Consider the following 21560-nt stretch of genomic DNA (forward strand, 5'->3'; position numbering starts at 1 on the left):
CCTCATCCGGAATGCAGAATCCCTGACAACATTCAAAAGACATTTGAAAACTCGTTTCTTCCGTGAGCACTTAACCTCATTAAAAAAAAAAGAAAAAAAATCATTCTTTCTCTTTCCTTTAATCTGGCATATGCTACTCTGATCAATGCCTGAACTTTGTATTTTGAGCACTTTTTACGTTGTTTTTGCCTCTTCACAATGACTCGCTTGCTTTAGTCCTCAGTTGTAAGTTGCTTTGGATAAAAGCATCTGCTAAATGACTAAATGTAAATGTTAGTTACATTTTGTATATGTTATTAATATATATATTTTTTAAATATCCAAAACAGAGTTAATTTAATTATATAAATGAAAATAGAACAAAATAGAATCATATAGACTACTGTATGTAGTGTGACCTCAAGAGCTCACTGATGTCAATGTTCCAGGTCGTTGGGCCATTAGTCAAGCTCAAAAGTTAACCTTACAATCCGTTTGTTCATGATGCTTTTATGAATTGCCTTTTTGAAAGTTTGTCCATGGAATAAAGATAGTTGTAAATGTTTTGTAACGATCAGGTTTGTCAAGAACAAGTTTCCATTCATATGTTGTTGACATGTGGAAGTGTGTGTTTTTTTGTTTTTGTTTTTTGAAAGAATATGAAGGATGGATGTTTCTTTGGAAATATGTACATGTAAGTAATGTTACTCAACAGGAAGGGGAAATTAATTTGTGTGTGTGCGTGTATACACGCATACAAATATAAATACACACACACACACACGCATGCATGTGAGTGCACACGTACTTACGCACACAATCTTTTTTTATATCAGTATGTAATCTCTCCAAAGTCGTAATAGTTTTACACTGAGCTAATGATATTTTAGATCCTCTAACCTAACCCAAGCCCTACTTCTGCAGATACACAACCCTCACACACCATTTCTCTGCTGTAAGAGTTTATTTCTGTCTGTAAATTCAACTGAAACATTTAGATGTGTTTAATGAAACATTTAAGCATCTTAATAAGTGGATACAAATTGGAAAAATAATTTCATATTGTCTAACAACTTTTTAGTATTTTGACATGATTTAAAAACAAAAGTGAAAAAAGCTTCCAGCACATTCAGTCTTTCATAACCATTTGTTTTAGTGCTGGTTACAATTAAAAAAAAACAATTGTGTTTATGGTAAAACACATTCAGTCATTTAATCTCTCTTTCCTGGTTTTTGTTCTTAATTGGATCAGTGTCAGGAACTGGGGAATAAAATCCATGTGCATTTAATGTCACCAAAGTTATATTATTCAACTAATAAACAGATGACAAGTATACATTGCCATTACTGTTCTTTGAGTTTGCTCAAGGGATACAGACAATCTCAGACTCTTGACGTGCAAATCCTATAAGCTAAAATCTAAATGTCACATTATGTAAAAGATGTACTGATGACAGCATGTTTTTTTTTATCTTCCATTCCACATGTTCCTCTTTGGTACGACATTGTGACACGGGCCGGAACACATTTAAAATCACTCAACTTCCTGCTAATCCACATCAGGTAGAAGAGCAGTAGAAGAAGCAGTCAAATCAAATCAGAGGTAAGTCAGATCTTTCTATTTAATGTTAAGCTCCATAAACTATATTCTCAAATTAGAACGTTTATCCTTCCTTGTAGAATGTAAAATAATGGTGCTATATAAATATATATATATACCGCCAATATTTTTATTTCAATACGTTCTAATTTGAGAATATAGTTTTTAGTTTAGAATATATATATATATATATGGACAGATTTGTTGGTACCTTTCCATGAAAAAAGAATGATTGTTGAAAAAAGAAAATTTTCTTTGAAATAAACTGAAACTGACAAAAGTAAATGGAATCCACCATTGTTTAATCCAGGTTTAATTAAAAAAAAGATTTGCTTTAGATTTTTAATTCAACAGAATATTTGAATAAAAGTAAATGAAAATGGGTTGGACAAAAATGTTGGGACCCTTAACCTAATATTTTGTTGCACCACCTTTAGAGGCAATCACTGCAAACAAGCAATTTCTGTAGTTCCCAATGAGACTTCTGCATCCGGCAAAACAGGTATAATGGGACATTCTTCATGAGCAAACTGCTCCAGCTTTGATGGATGCCTTCTCCAGACTGCATGTTTCTACTCTTTTCATGTTCGATGGGATTCAGATTAGGCCTAATAGAAGGCCAATTCAGAACTGTCCAGTGTTTCGTTTTTAGCCATTCTTGGGTGCTTTTAGCTGTATATTTTGGATCGCTATCCTGTTGGAGGACCCATGAGGTGCAACTGAGACAGATTTCTGATGCTCGGCAGTACATTTGAGATATATCCAGCTGCAGACCCGCAGCACCACCAGTTTCAGAACCCCAGTGCCAGAACCCCAGCGCCAGAACCGGAAGTGAGGGAGGGGCGGAATTATTTACAATGACACAAGCATGGTTATTTTTGCAAGTATTTAAAAATATTTAAAATTGTTGCACCTTTTAAATAATATTTAGGGTATGTTTTTATTACACAGTGAGTCACTGCTCGTTGTATGAACTATAACTGGTATGTGACAAATAAAGAGCAAGTGTTGTTTGAAGACGTGAGAGTGCGCGCGCGCGGCCAGGGCTCTCTCTCTCTCTGCTCTGCCCTGTCATGCGCAGCAGTCATTCTATTCTACATCACTCACCGATCAAAATAGGCGTTGGCGGGACAAAAATTGGCTTTGGCGGGACAAAAATTGGCTTTGGCGGCCGCCAAAAAGCGGACGATCTGACGGGTTTTAGAAGATTTAATACCCCCTGAAACTAAAAAACAGACCCGACCTCTATTTAAGACCGGACTTATATTTACCTGATATTTATTTACCCAGACCTGCAGCCACACCAGGCGTGTAAAGAGACAATCGTCTATTTGGGACTCGGCTATTATTTGAAGTACGGTACATTTTTATGGTTTCTTTTAAAATAATGCCGGATTTTCTCTCTCTTTTTAGATTTTTTAAAATTATTTTACATAAAGAAAAATGCATGCTGCACATGTTCTTGTGAAATAAAGTATATTTTATATAAAATGACCATAAGTTTCAAGCATTATTTTTCACTCTCACTCTCGTAACTCTCATAATACAATGAAACGGATAAATAGAATTATATTACACAAAATCAATGTTTTAAAATGCTTATTGTACTATACCTTAATGTATCATTATAATGTTTCGTGTGTAATAATGCCGTTTCGTGTCTAAGCAAATTACGCTCCAAAGCGTTAGGTGGCGTTACTCGGTTTAGAACGTAAGCTCCGCCCCTCACTTCCGGTCCTCGCGCTGGTGTTAGAACGTAAGCTCCGCCCCTTACTTCCGGTTCTGGCGCTGGGGTTCTGAAACTGGTGGTGCTGCGGGTCTGCAGCTGGATACTATTGGTACATTTCGCTCCAGAATGCCTTGATAGTGTTGACACATCATTGTGCCCTGCACAGATTCAAGGCACCCTGTGCAGCAATGCAGCCCCACAACATAACTGAACTGCATGAATGTGTAGGCTACATAATTACATAAAGTCTGAGATAAAAGAAGTTTGACACATTTTAAAGTAACTGTAGAAAAGTTCATGTAAAGTTTTTGAAGTCATAAATTTGACAAAAACATAAAATCCCTTTTTATTACACTACGGTGCAAATTAAGATGCATTTTTACTGTAGTTTACAGTTTAATATATGTACACAATATGTACATCATAATATAGTAGAAACAACTTTAATAATTAAATAGTTTCAAAATAATTAGATATTGAATATTAGCTTTTACCGTTTAACAGATATAAACGAATACAGTCAGATTTGATTGAATCATCTGATTTTTAATTAGGGTTTTTATTAAGAGATATTCCTGATATTAACATGGTTTAAGTGCATTTTATATAATGCACAATGCTCTAATAATGCTCTCTGATTACAGAAGGAGGACTCCTACATGCTGGTTTTATCGTTGACTTCTTCATCATGAGATTGTCTCTGGTTTCACAGCTTCTGCTGGTGTTCGTATCAGTCCTGGCACTGAGTAAGGTTTAGTTTACTATCTGTTGTCTTTAATCTATCTTTCTCTTTAACAACCAGGGCACAAACAACACTGGCAGGTAAAACAGACCTTTATTCTTTATTAGAACAAGATTATTGTCCACTCTAACCATTCTCCTTATTGTGTGGGGCCAGTATAACATCTTCAGCTGATTTTAAATGTTTCCTTTTTGAATTAAAAATGCCCATTTTCAACTGTTTAGCTATTTTCTTATAGCCACTTCCTGATTTGTGCTGCTCAATAACATTTTGTTACTAATCAGTGACAAATTCTCAGTCATTCTCATGAGGAATCTGGCTTATGGATCACCTCGTAATTAGAGCAGGAAGTCTTGGGTTACCACTAAAGTTCCTAAACACACAAAGGAATATAATTAGATTTTAAGAATTTCTAGTGTTGACAATAATTGTAGAACACTGTAACGGGGTTCGTTGTTATGGGAAGAAGGAGGCGGGAACCGGCGAACGTTCAATGATTTTAATAAATAAACAAATACAAAAATTAAAGTAAAACCAGCAGCCCCTCACGGACGACTGCTGGCCACAGAAACAAAACACAACATAAAATAAGGCCTGTTCCTCTCTCGATCTTCACCGTCGTCGCTCCTCCTTTATGCTTCCGCTCCTCCGTGAGAGATGCGAGACCGGTGCGTCTCACAGGTGTCGCTCATTACCACTCACGCCACCGGCCTCGCGCCGCTCTCACGTCACTCGGCCTCGTCCTGCTCGCCACACACCCCCATCGCCCCTCGCAGGCCGGGGGGTACCCACGAGACTGCGCTCTACTCCCCCCCCCCCTCCGGGGGAACCGATCACGGTGGCCGCGGCACCTGGGGGTATGGATAGACGAGGCAAGAGAACAGGAGACGGAAGCATGAGGAGCGACAGATACGAGAGAGGGGAGAGAGGAGAAAAAAAAAAAAATCATGGTCCGGTTCCCGGACACACTGCCGCTCGGTCTTCAGCCGGCTGAGAGACTCACTCGCGGTGCCATGCGATGGTACTGGACATCCGTTGGGGAAAGGTTCGACACTCCTCCGCCTCCTGGCGGACGGCGATGGCTCCTCCGGTCGAGGGCAGCCGGCAGCGAGTCCTCCGTTCCCTGCTCCGCCCCCATCAAGGCCGACGGCAACAGGCTCCGGCCAACGGCGAACGGGAGCGACTCCTCCGCTCCCTCTCGGACAGCAGGCACCCCTCCTCGACCCAGGAGCACGGCAGCGAGGTCCCTTTCCCACCTGCTGTTACATCGCTCCAGCACCATCGCCTCGGGCAACAATCGGCGGCCATGGCTCCCTCGTGCTACCCGACCTCCTCAGCACCGCGATCCCCCTCAGCAGCGTGGGCTCTCCGACAGCGTGTCCCTCCTTCCTCCCGGGTTTCGGCACCAATGTAACGGGGTTCGTTGTTATGGGAAGAAGGAGGCGGGAACCGGCAACGTTCAATGATTTTAATAAATAAACAAATACAAAAATGAAAGTAAAACCAGCAGCCCCTCACGGACGACTGCTGGCCACAGAAACAAAACACAACATAAAATAAGGCCTGTTCCTCTCTCGATCTTCACCGTCGTCGCTCCTCCTTTATGCTTCCGCTCCTCCGTGAGAGATGCGAGACCGGTGCGTCTCACAGGTGTCGCTCATTACCACTCACGCCACCGGCCTCGCGCCGCTCTCACGTCACTCGGCCTCGTCCTGCTCGCCACAAACACGTTTTGGAGAAATATTTATGTACTGTTTTACACATTTAATTTTTTCTATAATTTTACTTCAATTTGTGAAGACATTTTTTTAATGAAAGACAGTAAACAGCACATTTTACTCATATTTACCAAGCGTGGCAATATTAGTCCACAGTTACACCAGTCCACCACCAGAGGTCATTATCTTCCCACTACTAATCGCAGCCAGATTCCTCACACATGACATGAACAAACAATTTTAATGTCAAATTCTTTTGCATATTTGTTCATTTTCTTGGCAGCACAAGGGATATTCTACCCATTCGGCTCACCAGGAGACACAATAAACCCTGCTGATGATGATGGAAGCTCCTCAGTTATTCCACTGTTGAGGCCATTTCTGTTCTTTGGCCGCACATACCAGCAGATTTATGTAAGAATTTGAATCCATCCTGATTCAAAGTGAGTGGTGGATGTTTTATAAACTCATCTGTGATCATGTGACTGTGATTTTGACAATATTTCCCATGTTTCAGGTTAATAATAATGGACACCTCACATTCAACCAGCCTTCAGACCAATTTGTCCCCTACTCCTTTCCTGCTAATGGAAGCCAAGATATAATTGCTGGTCTCTGGACCAACCTTGACAACCGTGTGAGAGGTGTGGTTTCATATCATCAGTACACTAATGGAAGTGTTCTCACACGCGCCACTCAGGATATAAACAATCATTTCCCAAATCTGGCCTTCAGCGCTTCTTGGGTCTTTGTTGCAACGTGGGATAAAGTCCCTTACTTCAGCTTGACCAGCACAGTAAGATTGATATACTTATGAAATGTGAACATTTCACTAAAACAATTCAATTTCAAAACACTTTATTGGCATGAACACAATAATACACAAAGAAAGTGAGAGAGAAATGCCACTGAGTATAATGGTCATGCAAAAAACAACAACAACATAATGTAATTTTATTTTTAAAAAATAGGAAAAAAAGATGAACAATCTTTTTTTCAATCTTTTTCAGGAAACATCGTTTCAAGTTGTTTTAATTTCAGGCAGTAGTTTTTCATATATTCTGATGAATTATGGTGACATTGCTGGAACAATGCTTCCGGTGGAGGTAAAACAAACTTGTTTTCTGTATCAGAACAAAATATTACTATTCTCTATAACACTGTATGAAAGTATACTGTTTAAATATATGATTTGCTTTTTCATTTTTATACAGGCTGGTTATGACACAGTAAACTCCCCTGACTACTTTGTGATTCCTGGATCAATCAATGGGAGCTTCATCTCGAACCTCAAGAACTCCAGTAATGTCAATGTTCCCGGTCGATGGGCCTTCAGGGTGGACAGTGGAAACAACACCTCTAATAGTAAAAGATTTATCGTTTTAGAAATACATGTTTCCCATGTAATGTTTTGTATGATTATTTTATGCGTACACTGTAAAGAAAAAAAAAAAAAAAAAAATTGTTGTTTTTACAGAAAAAAAAAACTGCCAGCTGTGTTTGCCAGAATAATTCAAGTCAAGTCACCTTTATTTATATAGCGCTTTTAAAGGGATAGTTCACCCAAAAATGAAAATTCAGAAAAGTTATCATTATTTTTGTTTTGTTTTTGCGCACAAAAAGTATTCTCGTCGCTTGATAAACTTAAGATTAAGCCACTGTAGTCACTTGGACTATTTTAACAATGTCTTTCATAACTTTTCTGGGCCGGCAAGTTCCAATCCCTTAGAAGCCTATGGAGGAGTGATCCAGCTCTCAGATTTAATCAAAAATATCTTAATCTGTGTTCCGAAGATGAACGAAAGTTCACCCATTTTTGGGTGAACAATCCCTTTAACAATACAGATTGTTTCAATTTTAAACCGGTAAATCCAACAGCCCGTTCCTGCTGAATTAGCAAGGCCATGTTGCTACTTAAATCTGTTTTGTACTTTTTACATATATTGACATTCACCATAATAACACTGCGGGTAAAGAGAAAGACACATGATTAATCAAAATTCATCACAAACAGCTTTTCCACAAGCAGAAGTAAATTCTAATATACAGAAGGAACACACAGTCTCATGCACACAAATACAAAACACCATCACTGTAACACACATGACTCTAAAATAATGCAATAAACATTAATTTAACAACATAAGATGTCACATGAAACCCTAATGTACATAACTGATGACAAAAAAACAGTAACCCTTTATTTTACAGTCTTTGTTACATGTTACATGTAGTTACTAGTAATGACTATAAATTATGGATAATTACATGCAATTAACCCTAAACTAAATTCTAATCCTAACCCTAATGTAAGTACATGTAGTTAATATTACTAAGAAACATACTGTAATTGTTAACTGTAAATTTATGGTTAAAGGGGCTGTATGTAAGGATTTTCACGTTTTAACCCCTTTTTTATTGACAATGTAATATACAGTATATATATATATATATATATATATGAACCGTAGTTCGAGTTCAGCCTGGACCAGACATGTATTGAGCCCTATGGCTTAGGGGGTTTGTGCTTGCACTTTTATATAGAAAGATTGCGCTTGCAAAGCGGGAACTTCCAGGTTATAAAATCTCATAAAAGTGGATGCGGAGGCCCAGCTGGCCGCCACACAGATATCTTCAATAGGTATTCCACCTGACAAAGCCCATGACAAGGCCATACCTCTCGTGGAATGAGCTCTGACGCCTAAGGGGCAATGAAGACCCTTAGACTCGTAAGCTAGCGCAATAGCGTCCACTATCCAGCGCGATAATCTCTGCTTTGTGACGGCGAGCCCTTTAGTGCGGCCGCCAAACAAAGAGCTGTTCCGACTGTCTGAATGAGGCAGAACGCTCCAGATAAACTCTGAGAGCCCTGACGGGACAGAATAAATTCACGTCTCTCTCGTCCTCCGGGGAGGGAAGAGCTGCTAGCGAAATAACCTGTGCTCTGAACAGAGTCGAGTGCACTTTAGGAACTTAACCATGCCTTGGTTTAAGGACGACTCTGGAGTCGTTAGCCCCAAACTCAAGGCAGTAAGCGCTCACTGATAGCGCTTGCAAATCGCCCACTCTCTTGACTGAGGTGAGCGCCAGTAAGAGAGCGGTTTCAACGATAGATGCTTCAGGTCCGCAGACCGAAGCGGCTCGAATGGGGCACCCTCAATTGCTTCCAGGACCATGGAGAGATCCCAAATAGGCACAGAGGGGGGTCGCGGAGGATTTAGCCTCCTTGGCCCTTTAAGGAAGCGCACAATGAGGTAGTTTCACCTCTTATCATTGATTGCTGAGTGCTCTCCACCCGTGTTAATTATCTGAATGTGCTCCTCCCGAACTTTGTTGATAAAACATCATAAGAAAGAAATGCCAGAGAAATTTCCTATTTATTAAAAGAAAAATTATTTTTAAATAAGTGTGAGTTTTCCTACATCTTGAAACGTTTAGTTTTATAAATGGGGTAATCTTTGAAGGATGAACAAAATGTTTTGGTCATCACATAAAAAATAACATTTAAATATAATAATATTTGAGTTTTGAAGTGCTGGAAAAAGATGTGTGATGTACTTGAAAGCATTTTACTATTTCTGCCAAACTTCCATGGTTACAAGTTAGTGTTACTACAGTAAATCCATGGTGAATGTTGCTGATCTGTGGACTTAAAGCCTATAACTAGTTTATTCATGGAACAATGTTTCTCCTGGTTTGCACGTCAGCGCTGTTTTTTACGCAGAAATTTTAATGCTTCTCACTAAATCTCGCAGCGATGTGGCGAATTCAAACGCTTTGTTTACTGGATCTCTTAGTGCTGTGTAGAAACTGTGTCCCTTGATCAAGATCGGCTTGCGCTGCACTGACATTGGTCCAAACTGATAAACGGTCCGTGAAGCACAAAATAATGGGTTTCGTTCCGCTTTCGTTACGTTTGCCATTTTATGTCGCATTTGTGGTGTTCGCGCCAGCACGGATTTTGGTGGGCAGGAGAAATGGTCCAGCTAATCGTTCGGTTTGTAATTAATGCGTACCGAACCGAATGCCTCGTATCGAACGATTCAATATGAATACATGTATCGTTACACCCCTAATGCATAGGGGTCCAGGCTCCGTGCTGTGCACCAGCCAGAGAACACCAACCATTTCTGAGCGTAGAGGCGCCTAGTTGAAGATACCCGGGTACCCGTTGAGGGGCCATACATGAAGGGCCCACAATTCAGGACCGGGAAGGCCAGATTTTCCCGTCCGCCTGCATGAGGAGATCTTTCCTCAGCGGTATCGGCCATGAGGCTGTTTCCAGCGGCTGTGCCAACTCAGAGAACCATAACTGGGTCTTCCAGAGAGGGGCTATTAATAGCACTGCACACTTGCTCTCTCTGATCCTTTGGATGACCTGTGGTAGCATCGTGACCGGAGGGAATGCATACAGCGGGCGGCTCGGCCAGACGTGGGCTAGCGCGACCCTGCTTTATGTGAAAAATGTTTGGCAACGAGTGTTGTTTTCTGAGGCAAAGAAGTCTACCTCTGCCTCGCCGAAGATGATCCATATCAGCTGAAACGTCTGTGGGTGAAGAGACCACTCCCCTGGAGAAACTTTGTCTCTGGATAACATATCCGCACCCTGGTTCAGAATGCCTAGCACGTGCACCACCCTCAGTGAGCGCAGGTTGTGCTGAGCCCATAGAATGAGACTCTCCGCCATGGCGTGCAGGTTGTTTGACCTGAGACCGACCTGGCGATTTATGTAGGACACCACTGCCATGTTGTCCGTCCGGACCAGGACGTGGTTGCCCTTTAGATATGGGAGAAAAGCTTTCAGTGATAGAGCAACCGCTCTCATCTTTAGACAGTTTATGTGTAGGCGCCTCTCCGGGCTTGACCATAGGCCAGAGATGGGCCTGCCCTCGTAAAGGGCCCCCCCAACCTAGGCTGGAGGCGTCTGTGGAGATCACTTTTCTCTTTGAAACCAGACCCATACTCACTCCCAACTGATACCAGTCGGTTGCTTTCCAGGGAGCCAGAGCTCTGATACAGCCGTGGCTCACTCTGATTTGTAAGTGACCAGATCGCCACGCGTGAGTCGGTACACGGGGTTATAGCCAGCGCTGGAGAGGACACATGTGCAGTAGTCCGAGCTGGAGTACTGATGATGCTGAGGCCATAAGACCCAACATCCTCTGAAATCTCTTGAGAGGCGCATAAGCAACTGCTCTGAAAGATGCTGCTTGGTGTTGAATAGTGAGCGGACGCTCTGACGTAAGGCGCGCTCTCATTTGTATAGAGTCTATCACTGTTCCCAGAAAATAAATACTCTGGCTGGGAGACAGCGTGCTCTTGGAAGCGTTGATCTTGAGACCCAGGCATTCTAGATGGCTGAGGATCCAGGATCTGTGCGTTTACAATTGTGCCTCCGATTGGGCTATAATCAGCCAATCTTCAAGGTGATTTAACACTTGCACTCCCTGCTGTCTCAGGGACAGTTATAGATCCGCAGATCCCCAGGGGGGATCCGACAGTTCAGGGGGCCAGAGCAGATCGACAGTTCAGGAGGCCAGGGGGGATCCGACAGTTCAGGGGGCCAGAGCAGATCGACAGTTCAGGAGGCCAGGGCAGATCCGACAGTTCAGGGGGCCAGAGCAGATCGACAGTTCAGGGGGCCAGAGCAGATCGACAGTTCAGGAGGCCAGTGGGGATCCGACAGTTCAGGGGGCCAGAGCAGATTGACAGTTCAGGAGGCCAGGGGGGATCCGACAGTTCAGGAGGCCAGGGCAGATCCGACAGTTCAGGAGGCCAGGGGGGATCCGACAGTTCAGGGTGCCAGGGCAGATCGACAATTCAGGTGGCCAGGGGGGATCCGACAGTTCAGGAGGCCAGGGGGGATCCGACAGTTCAGGGGGCCAGAGCAGATCGACAGTTCAGGAGGCCAGGGGGGATCCGACAGTTCAGGAGGCCAGGGCAGATCCGACAGTTCAGGAGGCCAGGGGGGATCCGACAGTTCAGGGGGCCAGAGCAGATCGACAGTTCAGGAGGCCAGTGGGGATCCGACAGTTCAGGGGGCCAGAGCAGATCGACAGTTCAGGAGGCCAGGGGGGATCCGACAGTTCAGGAGGCCAGGGCAGATCCGACAGTTCAGGGGGCCAGAGCAGATCGACAGTTCAGGAGGCCAGTGGGGATCCGACAGTTCAGGGGGCCAGAGCAGATTGACAGTTCAGGAGGCCAGGGGGGATCCGACAGTTCAGGGGGCCAGAGCAGATTGACAGTTCAGGGGGCCAGGGGGGATCCGACAGTTCAGGGGGCCAGAGCAGATTGACAGTTCAGGAGGCCAGGGGGGATCCGACAGTTCAGGGGGCCAGAGCAGATCGACAGTTCAGGAGGCCAGGGCAGATCCGAAAGTTCAGGGGGCCAGGGCAGATCCGACAGTTCAGGGGGCCAGGGCAGATCCGACAGTTCAGGGGGCCAGGGCAGATCCGACAGTTCAGGGGGCCAGGGCAGATCCGACAGTTCAGGGGGCCAGGGCAGATCCGACAGTACAGGAGGCCAGGGGGGATTCGACAGTTCAGAATTAGTTCATGCGTTCATGACATCAAGGCTAGATTATTGTAATGCTCTTAACCCCCTGGGGTCGGCTATCGCGCCGGCGCGATTGTCTCGCTTTTTTTCTTATCAGTGCAAAAGAGACTCAAAATACTCGGTTGATTTTGATCTTACATATAAGTGCGATACATCATTAGATCCTGTTAAGTTTCTATTTTTTTTTGTGGATACTCACAATAAAAACAAAGTGTTGTGCTTTTCACCAAATAAAGAAAAACAAACATGATGCGAGTTCTGCGTTCTCTCTGTCAGTGAAGTCTATTCTGAAACGCGTCCTAAGATTAACTGGAACTCCGCGATTACTTGTCACACAGGCACGAGAGATTTTTCTTTATGAAGCTTGAATTCTCTTCTTTTAAATGAAGTAATTTATATAAAAAACTAATATTCTCAGTTTATGCAATCTGTATGAAAAGAGAGTGCTGTCAGTATTTTTTTCCCCAGCTCATTACACTTCATTACGCGTTAATCTGACACGCCCACGGAGGACGCGCGCTATTCAAACGCAAATCTCGAGGCAAGCCATGACAATGCCCACATCAGCCGTTCGACCGCGGCGGTAAAATGTGTGGTGTATTTGCTGCCTTTTACCGCTAAGAGGCGCTACAATCATAGACTCTGAAAAGTGTTCGTTTATTCCGGTTTATTCTCTCTAATGCGTAATCTGCTGCCGCACCGCGCTGATTCAGAGCGATTGAAAGCTGGTAGCAGAAGAATTCAACAAGTGAAACGTAGTTAAAATAATTCATAATCACAATACTGAAATTAGGCTACTGAAATGTAATTGAATAAATAATGAAAACATTTCAACATAAAACATTGCAATAAAACATTTAGGCTACATCAATGAGGCTTTACAACCATGTCAGCGTACAGACGGTAGCTCAGTGATCAACGCAACAACACGAGCTTCGAGGAGCTTCAATCGACCCGAGATCGAATCTCAATGTAGCATAGGCCTAAATGTTGTTAACCGATGTTGTCCTACAGTGTTTATATTTTCCCACCTTGATGCTTAAATAGGTAACTGTTTATATCTGTTTACTTATTTAAAGTCAAGAGTTTTGTTTGATTATCATTACAACATAAATTTGCTACATTCCTGTAGAACCGCAGCCGCTGCACAAACGACAAAAACTGATGAAGGAAGATTGTCAGCCGATTGCATCAGAAAATGAAAATGAAGAAGCTCGTCTTAAGTCTGCTAAATTATTGTGTAATGTAAAAGAACACTAAAATTACTTAAGTTTGAAACCAAGTTCGACATTTCAAGGTTTACATTTTTTAATTTAAAACAGGGTTGCATCGGGTTTAGAGTTTATTTCTTTTGCGATGCAAAATAAGAAACACTAGGCTAATCTTATTCTTGCGACATTTTAAATTTGTATTGCCAAAGAAATTACAGCTAAATTAAACAATTAAAACAGTACAAAACGAAAATTGTCCAAAGAAACATAATTAAATTAAAAACATGCGTTTCTCTTTGCCTCTCTCGCGCTGGATCTCTTTTTAACAAGTTTATTTAGTCTCCCTCGCTGCGCGCACCGGGTCTCTCTCGAAATTAAACATTTCAGGGTAAAAACACATCATACAGCTGATAATACTGTATATGTCGCTGCGTGTCAGCCATACAAATCACGAAAAAATTATTTAACCTTTAATTGTTGCTTCAAAGACACAGCATGCCTTGTTGAATTCACCTTACAATAACTTCAATTGAAATTTTGTGTGAAAAAAAACTTTATATAGGCTACAATAAATAAACTACAATATTTATAATTTAATAAGATATGGGGTCTACATTTGGACACAGATTTATCCTTACAATAATTTTGCCTGCTGGCTGGCTATCCGACACTCTCCATATGAAAGAGGAACATTAACACCTTTGTCCAGCAACTGTCCCTCCAACCCCCCACAGGCTATCGGAGTCTGAGGCTGACTTAACAAAAAGAGAAGTCGCAATTCACACTTAAATCGCTATTCTAGACAGTGTTGATAATGAAGGAATTAAATGATTTAAGTTACATGCAGCCTAGTGATATTTCTGTCATAAAAGTGTATTACTAAATATTTCATTATTTCAATAATTGATGAAATAAAACTGGTTTGGGCCAGCTTTTTCCAAGCAAAACTAAATATAATCTGAAAAAACACATGTTAATTTGTTGTCATGAACAAAATGTTCAACTCAATATTAAATTCGACAGGGATCTTTGGATCCTTACAAGGCATGCAATTTGTGAATTAAGTTTTTATTTTATTTTGTATTATTCAAATAAATATCGAAACACGGTGCTTCGTGGTAATGCTGCTAAATTAAATAACATTTATAGAATAATTATGAACTTAAATGAAACAATATCGCAACATTTCGACAAATACATTATTTGATCTGTTTTTAAATTTTTTCAGGGCGATTTAGCCTACATTTAATTAGAGCGAGATTTTTACCCTTGTCTTGTCATTTTCTCATTGGGAAGCGCTTACATTGCATGTTTGAGTAGATCCTCTGTACCTCTCGTTTTCATATGGATTAGCCTACACAATCAGATAACATTTATTAGCCTAAATATTTAGACATTTAAAGGCTTTAGACATAGCCGATTTCTTATCGTGACTGAGCTGAAGTGGCTTTCGGTTCATTTTTTGTGACGCGCAGTTCCCGAAGACAGAGACTACAGATATACTGTTTTTGTCGTTAGCCTATATGAATACAAGTTTACAGTTTTGAACGATGTAAGCTACTCTACTCTTATCTGTATGACCAAAAAATTACGGGGGGGATTAAAATAATTCAGCAGAAGCAGGGATGTTTAGACCAGAAGGAAATCCCTGTCCCCCCTGGCAAATCACACTTTACTTAAAACCATGTTTTTAAAAAACTCTAGGTTGTAGGGAACAGACCTCTCTGCCGCGCGCGTGCACGGTTTGGAGCACAATATCTGTCTCGCATGCACGCTCGCTCTAGATTACGGGATATTTTAACTAATTTGCGGTATAACTAGTCGACCACGAGTGGCTCAACAGGTAGATTTATAGATAAACTATATCTTTTAGGAATTTGACCGACCGGGTTGACACTTCAGCGTGAGAAATCGGGGGTGTGGCGTGAGAGCGTGAGATTTGGGTCAATTGCGTGAGTACTCTCACGCTCAATGCGTGAGAGTTGGCAGCCCTGAAAAAAAAAAAAAATATATATATATATATATATATATATATAGGCTATATATAATTTTTTTTTTTACAGAACTGCTTTTGAAATTACGATTGGTAGCCTATTATTATACAGATGCAAAGTCGTTCTGTTGGATACTATTTTGTTCCTTAGTGTAAAATGGAAATGCATGATAATTGTATTTTATAAATATAAGCAAAAAAATCTGTATGGTGTAACAGAGTTTTAGAGCTAGACAAATCTAAATAAATATAAAATTTACAGCAGACCATGTTTGTGCGGGATTTGAACCCGTGTCATCTTGATGATGAACCCTAAGTTCTACCGCTCGGCTATGAATCTTCTCACTGAGAAATACCCAAACGTCTTTTTCTCACATGAGCGATTTTTTCATTTAGCCTGTGAGTGTAGGCATATACTTTAGCCTTTTACAGTTTTAAAAGATTATATCTTATCTGTATGACCAACAATTACGGAGTAGGCTATAAATGTTTGTTGTAGGCTTATTTGGAAATTACCATAACTTGTAGTATTTCATCCTTAGGCTACAGACATTTAGCCTGGCTCCGCCCTCCTACGCACTTCCGCTCAATTTTATTTTCCTTCAGTACTACGTCTGGGATTGTGCTGTAGACTTTGGTTTCCAGAAATAATTTTTTTACCGGTCCAATCAGCGAACAGAGGGAGTGGCTGAGAACGATGACGTTGATGTAGCGCGTCAGTTTGAGTTGGAGTTCAGTAACGGCAGCGGAGAAAGACGTGAGAAAATCTATTCGGTCCGTTGTTGCAAAACTGCCGAATATCCAGAAGTTAAAGCCGGAGCAAGATCAATGTTTGCTAAGTGTTGTTGGTGGCCATGATGTTGTGGCCCTCCTCCCCACGGGGTTCGGGAAAAGTTTAATTTTCCAGCTCACTCCGCTAGTGGATGAGTTAGCTAAGGCGAACGATAGGATGCAAAGCCGATAGTTGTTGTCGTCTCCTCTTGTTGCACTAATGGAGGACCAAGTGAGGGAGGCAGAGAGGTTAGGAGTTGGTGCTGGGCAGCTCGGTGTGCACGATGATCACTGTACAGCATTTGCGGCAGATCCGAAACGACCGCAGCGGCGTATTGTTAATGATTACACCCAGCTTCGACAGTTGACTGAATACATCACTGTCCTTAGTGTCAAATATACATTTAGAATTGTTCCTTGAACTCTTAAATTCGATGAACAAAACATGCAGCTCTCGTTGACAGACATCTTATTCTAAACATAATCCTCTGATCATTCGGACTTGTTTTTTTTTATTGCTTAAAACAATACACAAGTAATAACAGAAAACATAATACAAAAACAAACAAAAAATAATAATAAAAACAAAACAAAAATAAAACAGTAGGGGGATAATATAAAATAAACATGAACAAGTTAAGAGAATTACATGACACTGAAAAAAGGAAAATAATTACAAACAGATAATGTTTTTAAGGCTTTTTTTTGTTCTCAGACAACTTAATTGAAAAGAGGTATTTTTAAAATTCTTTCACAAATATAAGAAAGAGAGGTTTAGCATTTAGATATTTAGATTTATGAATATGGAATTCGGACTTGTTGTTTCCAGCCGGTTTCGGCGCATGACATACGTCACGACCACACGTTAGCGATTGGCTATGGCAGATCCTGAGTGACGCTGGGCAGATCCAATAGTTTTGATCTTTAACAGAGAACCCGCCTACAAGGAAGTAAACGTTTCTCAATGGAGCGAGGCCAGACTCTCTGTACAAATGAAATGTACGAGAGTCTGGTAGAACCAGGCTAACAGACATTAGCCCCACTTACGTTTTGCTAAATGTCCCTTTGCGCCACCTGGCGGTCGTTTCGCGAACGACTTTGAAATGCGACTGGTTTATTTTTTACCGCGGTGGATGGCTAAAAATGGTATGTGGATGGCTAAAAGGTGTGACTAAAAATGTGCTTTTGGCTTTCATTTATATTTTGATTGTTTGTATATATATACACACTACCGTTCAAAAGTTGGGGTCGGTACGATTTTAAATACTTTTAAAAGAATTCTCTTCTGCTAACCATGGCTGCGCTTATTTGATTAAAAATACAAAAAAAATCAGTTATAGTATTAAATATTATTCCAGTGTAAATCAGCTGTTTTCTGTGTGAATATATAGTAAAGTGTAATTTATTCCTGTGATCAAAGCTGAATTTTCAGCATCACCAGTGTCTTCAGTGTCAAATGATCCTTCACAAATCAGTATAATATGAGGATTTGATGCTCAAGAAACATTTATTATTATTATCAATGTTGAAACAGTTGTTGGTCTGTCAGTTGTACAGTTTTTTTTTTTAGGATTCTTTGATTAATAGGGTTAGGGTTAGAATCTTTTGTAACATTATAAATGTCTTTACTGTCACTTTCGATCAAATTAATTATTCCTTGATAAATAAAAGTATTGATTTCTTTCCTCCAAAAAATAAAAATAAAATTCTCACTGACCCCAAACTTTTGAACGGTAGTGTATATATATATATATATATATATATATATATATATATATATATATATATATGTGTGTGTGTGTGTGTGTGTATACATATTTATTTATTTATATATATATATTGTCCTTGCATTCTTTCTTGTGTGACACCACTGAATGAAAGGCTCATTAGTATGCAGTCTGCTCAGGTGAGAACTGCCTAATTATTCATGAGGGGGTTGGATCCGCCCATCCGCATATTGCCTTTGCAAACAAAAAATTTTTTTTCACAATTTAAAACAATCTATTGTTTTATGTGAATGATTAGGCAGAATGATTTTCAGATCAATTCGAAGCAAAAACTCTAGGCGACAACATCCACTAGTCAAAAGTCTTGTGGACAGATATTTAGTATGTTATTTGTGGCCTTATATTAGAAACTTTATTTTTTAGTTTTTTCAATAACCACGCATAAACAATATTCTCTCAAAAATACAAACATGTATTAACATGTTGTTCACATATTATGGTGGCCCTGTGTGTGCTATATAGAGTGTAATTTCACCTGTGCCATTAATATGTTTATAAGCAACTGAAAAAAGCAGAAATGTCAGAGCATACCAAAACATCTCAAGGACCCTGAAAACACCTCAGACCCCAGAGGGTTAAGGGTGGTTGCCCTGCACACTTAATACATAAACATACAGCTGGTCCCAAACGCAGCAGCTAGAGTTCTTACTAGAAACAGGAATTATGACCATATTAGCCCAGTTCCATCAACTCTGCAACTCTCCCTATTAAACATTGTATAAATTTTAAAATATTGCTGATTACTTACAAAGCACTAAATGGCTCCCCAGTACTTGAGAGAGCTCTTAACGCATTTATAGTCCTTCACGTCTATTCCGATCTCAAAATTCCGGCTAGTTGATAATAGCTAGAATATCAAAATCGACTGCTGGCGGTAGATCCTCCATGCCACAAGTGTGTAATATGAACAGTAATTTCAGTAATTTAATTTTCTAATTTACTTTTTTTATGTTTTCACAGACCCCTGCTATGAGTACACTGTGCTAAACGATGCATGGAGATCCACTAGCAATCAATTACAATTATCATATTTCAATGCACTTACCTCTAAAGTATTGTGTGACATTGCGGTCAGCTGGAACGGCTGGTACCGTCTCTTCATTCAGGGTCAGAGCGTTCAGATGCCAGACTCATGTGTTGATCAGCGAAGCTGTGGCACTCATGCCCCACTGTGGCTGAAAGGAGGACATCCAACAGTTGAGGATGGAGTGGTCACTCGAGATGTCTGCGGTCACTGGCACAATGACTGCTGCCATTTCCAATCCAATCCCATTAAAGTGAAAGCCTGCCCAGGCAATTACTATGTATATGAGTTGGTGCGCCCAACTGGCTGCTATTTTACATACTGTGCAGGTAAATATATTTGTGTTTGAGTATTATGTATACTGTATATTACATCTGTGAGTTTGTTAGTCCATCTGTCTAAATACATTAATGTGACTTTTGTACATATGTAATTGATATTTGTATCTGTTTATTAATCATTATACATTAAATGTTTTACAGATGTTAGGAACATTAGCATCAATAATGCTACTCTCACTCCAAACACAACTTTGGCAGGTAATGTAGTATTCAATGCCTTCTACTGACTACAGAAGTTTTGATGGGATGTAACATGAAAATCTATAATTAAGTAGCGGTGTGTTTCTGTCTGAAGGCAAAGACTGCAGATAAAACTTTGAAAAAATTTGCAGATGCAAAAGAAACTAGTCCCTGTTCATACCATAATGTACAACTACACATCTACACAAACACAAATATATATATATATTATATATATAATATAAACTTAACAAAATTATAAATGCAACACTTTTGTTTTTGCCCCCATTTTTCATGAGCTGAACTCAAAGATCTAAGACTTTTTCTATGTACACAAAAGGCCTATTTCTCTATTTCGTGCAATTGGCATGCTGACTGCAGGAATGTCCACCAGAGCTGTTGCCCGTGAATTGAATGTTCATTTCTCTACCATAAGCCGGATCCAAAGGCGTTTCTGAGAATTTAACAGTATATCCAACCGGCCTCACAACAGCAGACCACGTGTAACCACACAAGCCCAGGACCTCCACATCCAGCATCTTCACCTCCAAGATCGTCTGAGACCAGCCACCCGGAAAGCTGCTGCAACAATCGGTTTGCATAACCAAAGAATTTCTGCACAAACTGTTAGAAACTGTCTCAGGGAAGTTCATCTGCATGCTTGTTGTCCTCATCGGGGTCTCGTCCTGACTGCAGTTCGTCGTCGTCGTAACCGACTTGAGTGGGCTCACATTCGATGGCGTCTGGCACTTTGGAGAGGTGTTCTCTTCATGGATGAATCCCGCTTTTCACTGTACAGGGCAGATGGCAGACAGCGTGTATGGTGTCGTGTGGATGAGCGGTTTGCTGATGTCAATGTTGTGGATCGAGTGGCCCGTATAGGCGGTGGGGTTATGGTATAGGCAGGCGTATGTTATGGACAATGAACACAGGTGCATTTTATTGATGGCATTTTGAATGCACAGAGATACCGTGACGAGATCCTGAGGCCCAGTGTTGTGCCATTCATCCACGACCATCACCTCATGTTGCAGCATGATAATGCACGGCCCCATGTTGCAAGGATATGTACACAATTCCTGGAAGCTAAAAACATCCCAGTTCTTGCATGGCCAGCATACTCACCGGACATGTCACCCATTGAGCATGTTTGAGATGCTCTGGATTGGCGTATACGACAGCGTGTTCCAGATCCTGCCAATATCCAGCAACTTTGTACAGCCATTGAAGAGGAGTGGACCAACATTCCACAGGCCACAATCAACAACCTGATCAACTCTATCCAAAGGAGATGTGTTGCACTGCGTGAGGCAAATGGTGGTCACATACTATACTGGTCGATACTGTATATAACTCAAAATTACCTGTCCAAAAAGTGCATATGCCTTGTATTTACTCTAAAGAAATGTTTATACTGGATCTGACTCAAATGTACTTTTCTATCTTGTCATTGGTCTAACATAAATTATTTTAGTTGACTGGAAGTAAAACTAAATTTTGTTGGTAAAGGTCCCGTTCTTCATGTTTTTTTAAGCTTTGATTGTGTTTACAGTGTGCAATATAACATGTGTTCATGTTTCGCGTGTAAAAAACACTGAATTTTTTCACACAATTTACTTATCTGTATACTGCTGTTTTTTCTGTCCAAAAAACGGCCTGATGACTTCCTTGTTCTATGAAGTCCCTCCTTCAGAAATACGTAGCGAGTTCTGATTGTGCCAGCGGTTCCTGTGTTGTGATTCGATCGCAGCTTATCGCACGTTGCCCGGAAAGGTCACGCCTCTTCATGCATGCGCAGCTGAAGTGCTTCTTCTCCGTAGGAGCGTAACAAGACCACGCCCCTTTTTTGTGTATTCCCGTGGGTGGAGATTAGTCAAAAAACTGTTCTGGTTACGTCATTAAAAAGGAAGTAGAGGGATGTAGTCCAAAC

General features: G+C 40.9%; 1 protein-coding gene across 2 annotated transcripts in view; it reads left to right on the forward strand.

Annotated features, from left to right (window-relative positions):
• The window catches only part of LOC130090616 (uncharacterized), a 145557-nt gene that overhangs the window by 34816 nt on the left and 89181 nt on the right, over window positions 1-21560 (forward strand). The gene's annotated exons all lie outside the window — the stretch shown is intronic.

The sequence above is a fragment of the Rhinichthys klamathensis genome, unplaced genomic scaffold, assembly GCF_029890125.1.
Source record: "Rhinichthys klamathensis goyatoka isolate OS25496 unplaced genomic scaffold, OSU_Roscu_1.1 h1tg000148l_1, whole genome shotgun sequence".
Lineage (NCBI taxonomy): Eukaryota > Metazoa > Chordata > Actinopteri > Cypriniformes > Leuciscidae > Rhinichthys > Rhinichthys klamathensis.